Source organism: Lupinus angustifolius, chromosome LG17, assembly GCF_001865875.1.
Source record: "Lupinus angustifolius cultivar Tanjil chromosome LG17, LupAngTanjil_v1.0, whole genome shotgun sequence".
Classification (NCBI taxonomy): Eukaryota; Viridiplantae; Streptophyta; class Magnoliopsida; order Fabales; family Fabaceae; genus Lupinus; species Lupinus angustifolius.
Window position 1 is genome coordinate 6,592,950 of NC_032025.1, and position 5,781 is coordinate 6,598,730.

General features: G+C 39.2%; 1 pseudogene; it reads left to right on the forward strand.

Annotated features, from left to right (window-relative positions):
- LOC109331027 overlaps positions 421 to 5,781 on the forward strand; it is an 8,716-nt pseudogene continuing 3,355 nt past the window's right edge.

Consider the following 5,781-nt stretch of genomic DNA (forward strand, 5'->3'; position numbering starts at 1 on the left):
GCAGACAGATTGCAGAACGGCTACCAAACCAGCCACAGGCTAAAAGACAAGAGTAGCACAGAGTACGGTCCTGGCAGACCGCCTGACACGGAAAAAGCAACCCCCGATAATATTCTTGGTAGGCTACGTGCTAAGCTACCTGCCAAAAGCCCAAAGTCAACTCTCCCCTCTATAAATAGGGAGTTTCTACCAACAAGAAGTATCTTAATCTCTCTACTCTTTAGCATTACTCACTCTATTAATCTCTATACTGACTTGATCGTTGGAGAACCTTTTCAGGTACCTCCACCGGCGAGTCCAGCTCTTCTACATCATCTTGCTAAGTTGGCGTCTTTCCTCTTCTCCATCCTCAGCAACCGATCAACTGTTGTTCCGTACCTTTGTGTTGTAGGAAAGAACACACCTCAATTTCACTACTGGGTCTTCTCCGAGCTATGCATGGAGCTGAAGCTGAAGGTGGTGCCGTCAGAGGCGGTAATATCTACTGGGGAAGAAAAGATGTCACTGATTTTAAAGGAATCGTTGTAATCTTTACTTGGGTTTCTGTTCCACATACCCTTTTACCAGATTTTGTAGATTTGTACTCTTCTTTCTGATGGATTCCCCTTGTTTGTTATGCCCATTATCTCTCCGCGTAAGTTTTTATTTTTGTTTTTGTTTTTTTAATTTCATCTTTTCTTTTATCATTGTGCCAACTTTTCCATTTGATGTTGTTATTTGTTGATTATGAACTGATTTGATTGATAAATGGAATTAGTGGATCATAGAATTTGTGGAGTTGGTATAATGGTATTAGATGAGGGAGATATATTGTAAAAATCAAAGCTTTTTCATACACAATTTGAACTGAAGAATTCAGGCTTGGTATAATCATGTATATTTTGGTTATTGATGTGTTTAGTTCTTTGGATTATCAGTGAGAATTATTACATTTAGGAGGTAAAATTTGACCTTCTAGCTGAGGGCTTTATATTTTGATGACATTACTAGTACTAGATTATCTTGAGGTTTTGTTTCAAACTTCTGGAAAAGATTACATGCCTCTTTTTTCGGCATGTGCACATTCACGTAGGTTTTTTCTCCACATATGTACCTTATCTCAAGTTTATGAGAGGATAGTTTTAGTAGTTGTATCTTGCATGTTATGTTGCCAACCCATGTGAAATGAGAATGAAATTTAAAAAAAAGTAGGCTACATGTGAAATTAGCATAATGCTATTTAATGTCAAATGTTTATATAGAGATTATATTCACGAAGTTCGTAGATCATTGGTGGAAACTAGGCGATAACCTGCTTTGTCAATTTGAATTAAAGGGAACCCATTGCGAATAATAACAATAACAACAATAGGCTATTTAGGGAAGTGGACTACATTGATTAAATGACATTGTTGTGTTTTATAAAAAGCCAAATCATTCAATAGGCTATTTAGAGAACACGAGCAATCTTTATCGAGCTTACACAGACATATGAATCGAGAATATGGGTGGGCTGGAGAGACATGATTATTGTTTACTAATTTAATGTTGAATTTTATTAGGCAGCTACTCGTTTAGCTGCAACTCTTAAAGGAGGAGGTTCTAGCTCCACTTTGATGCACATGGTAATTTCAGAGACTTGTCCGAATATACATGTCTCTACATCGTACAAGTGTTGGGAAAATTGAGCTTTCCTTCCAGTTAGGTTAATGAAATGTAGAATGGAAAATTTGCTGTAATTGTAAAAAAAAGAATATGTGAGAAGTGTGTACATCATCATATACTATTGTCCAGTAAAAAGATATTAAGCAGATTAGTTACCTAAATGTGACATGGCATTATATTATCCTAAATCCTTTTCTGAAGAGCACTTAAGACATGTTCATCTGATAACCAACTAAGGGTTTATTTCTGAGATGAGTCTTGGAGGGGAAAGAATAGAAAGAGAAGGTTACAAAGCCATGAAATACACTTGTAAGATGGCTATGAAGTCTTCCATTTTCCTTTATTTCCTTCCTAAACCTAACTCGCAAGCCGACAATTCACCACCTTATTAAATGTGTATTCATCTGATAGAGCTATAGTCTTTGTTATAACTTTCCTCTCTTATGAAGTTTCAATGATGAAAGTGCCATGTCATTGGCGTTTTGTGTTGCTAAAGAACTTATCAAGGTTAGTTTTAGAAATTGGAAGATCTGCTAAGATTTGTATTGATACTTTAAAATGTAAATTAACAAAACACTTAATGATGCTATGAACCGGGTATCATTTCTTAGTTTTACATCTTAGGTTTTAACTTTTAAGCAAAACAATTCCTTTGGATTATGCAGGAGCTGAGGACCACGCCATGTCCTGTTGTATTTGCCGCTTTTTCTGCTGGGTCAAAAGCCTGCATGTACAAGCTGTTTCAGGTAATGTTAGGCATCAAATCTTATCCTAAATAGATGATAATAAATATTTTTCTATGTCCTATGAGTATAAATGCCCACTATAACAGCTTTTCATAAAATGCAGCTTATTGATGGAGGGTGTGAAGTTCCAGCCTACATGGTAATGCAGCTTTTGTAGTTTATAGTTCCAGCCTGTATTCGTTCAATCCTTGCTTGTTTCTTTAATTGATGTCTTCTACTTTATGATCATCATGAAATTTGTTAATAATTGATTTATTTTGTGAAGCGTAACTATCAATTGCTTAGGAACTGTGTTCCGGGACACATATATGATTCTGGTCCACTAGATGTTATAAGTGATTTTGGCTTCCGCTTTTCTCTGAACCCTTCCGTTGCGAAAGTGCCTGGACCATCAAAGCTTGTTTCTTGGGTAGCAAAATCTGTTGCTTCTGGTTTAGATTCTTTATACCTAACTAGGTTTGAATCCCTAGCTGCTGAACATTGGCAAGCCTTATATTCTTCTATTGTAAGTATCTATCTTGAACCACTTGGAATCTTAAATATTTTATTTTCTTTGAAGATTTTTTTAAACTCTGATTTCATTTTTGTTTTTAGAACTATAGAGCTCCATTTCTCATTTTATGTTCCGAGAATGATAACCTTGTGCGATACCAAAGTATCTACAATTTTTCCCAACGATTACGCAATCTTAATGGAGATGTCAACCTTGTCAATTTGAGTAGCTCCTCTCACGTAGGTTTGTCTGAGACCCATTTTCACGGTTACTGGCAAACTTGAATTCGCTTAACTTGATTATTATTATTATTATTATTATTTGTTCCAGGTGATTACAAAGCTCATCCAATCCAATATAGAGCTGTTGTGAGCCATTTATTGGAGAAGGCTACTTGATACCACTGATTGGGCCACCACTGAAGCTGGGGGACAGACTAGGCCCACAAGGAGCAAACTCAAGCCCAAGTGGCTATCTGATTATGTAGAATTTAAATAAATATTAATTGTCTTACTTTTAATATTTTGGGCCCTTGTAAGCCCATCCTGGGCAGAACCCTAAAGGAATCCTCTTTGAGTATTTATTGTGTTCAGGAGGATTAGAAGGCAGAAAATATCAAGTTGTTAAATTTCTTAGTAAAATTTCAGTTTATGCTCTTGATCTGTTTTATAATTGTTGTTTTTCATATACTGTTATTATCATTGGTGCTTTCATTTCGTGAACTATGCCTCCAAAAAACGCCGCAAAGGAGATCGATGAATCTCTTGCCCAAATTTTTGCAGAAAAACTGCAAGAAAACAAGGACCAACAAGATGCTAGGCATGAAGCGATCGTTGAAGCTTTACGTGCGATCACAGACAAGCTGGCCGGAATGTCGGCGCCACCTCCGCTACCCCCTGAACCGCCAGCCTTGGGCTCCTCTTCTCACATCTCCCACCCAACGCCCATCCCACATCTTACCACCCCTAACCCTTTCCCACAAACCCCCTCTCCCATCCACTTCAACACACCACTACCCCCTCAATTTACCCAATACATTCCAACACCTAGCCATCCACAATTTCCCCCACCACAACCATATACTCGGCCACAAACCCCAGTTGCTGGAAATCAGCAACCTCGACCACCCAAATTACATTTAAACACTTTTGATGGGACAGAACCCTTGGATTGGTTATTTCAGGCGGAACAGTTTTTCCACCTTTATCAGATCCCACAGGAACAACGGCTTCATATTGTCTCTTTTTACATGAAGGGAGAGGCCTTAAGCTGGTTCAAATGGGCCTTTTATAATCATACTATTATTGATTGGGACAGTTTCACCCGTTGTCTCGAGATTCGTTTTGGTCCATCTACTTATGAGAATCATCAGGCTGAACTATTTAAATTGAGGCAAACGGGATCTGTTGCGGAATATCAAAAACATTTTTGAGCTAATTAATAACAGAGTTTGGGGTCTACCTCCTGAAGCTATTCTTAACTGCTTCATTTCAGGATTACACACTGAAATCAGGCATCAAATGGCAATCTTGAGACCAACACATATTGCAGAGGCATTGGGTCTTGCTAAGCTCGTTGAAGCTAAGATTAAGGATTCTAAATCACCCAATCCACGCCCTTATCACCCCTTTAACCCACCACACACTCAAGCTTTCCCACGACCAGTCACTCAAACCCTCAACAGCACAACCCAGCCCAGAACCACTAATACTATCCCTTTTCGCCGACTTACCATCGCTCAAATGCAAGAGCGACGTGCCCAAGGTCTTTGCTATAACTGTAATGAAAAGTTTCAAGAGGGCCATAGATGCCAGCCCAAACAGTTTCACATTTTATTGTCCCATGACTTGGCCGATGTTTCTAGTGAAACCTTCATGGCTATCGAAGAGGTGGACGAGGACCCTAGTGTGGACGAACCAGACTTGATTCATTTTCAGCTCTCGGAACAAGCCCTAGAAGGGCAACTATCTCCTAAGACCTTAAGGTTCCTTGGATCCATTTCTGGCCAGCAAGTCACGGTCCTGGTGGATACAAGGATTTCACACAATGTAATTCAACCTCGGTTGGCACATCATTTACAGTTCAGTATTTCTCCTACCCCTACATTCCCTGTTATGGTGGGAAATGGTGCCCATATTTACTGTTCAGGCTTATGCAATGATACTCCTATCATGTTACAAAATCAATTGTTCCGCATTCCATTTTACCTTTTTCCTATTAAGGGAGCAGATGTGGTGCTCGGAATTGAATGGCTACGGACTCTTAGGCCGGTCATTTCGGATTTTGTTGTTCCATCAATGACTTTTACGGTAGGGGAACATACCATCACTCTAAAAGGAGACGCCCAACTTTCACTTCAACCCTCTACTTTCCATCAGATTACTCGGATGATGCATACGGACTCAATCGCCTCGTTCCATACCATACAGTTTTTAACCCTCTCCTCACCTGCCCAGCCCACAAAACCAAGCACCCAAACTAACCATCCTGCCCTAATTCCCATCCTTCAACAATTTGACACAATTTTTCAACAACCTCATGGCCTACCACCTAAGCGAACTCATGACCATCACATCCAATTACTACCTCACTCATCCCCAGTTTCTAGAAAACCATACCGTTACCCCCATACCCAAAAAGAGGTTATGTCCCAAATTTTGCAGGAAATGCTTGATGAGGGTATTGTAACACCCAGCACCAGTCCTTATTCGTCCCCAGTGTTACTTGTTAAAAAAAAAGATGGTAGTTGGCGCTTTTGCGTTGATTACCGCGCCTTAAATGCAATAACAGTGAAAGATTGTTTTCCCATTCCTACTATTGACGAATTATTAGATGAGCTTGGTGCAGCTAAGATTTATTCAAAAATTGATTTGAGATCAAGTTATCATCAAATTCGGG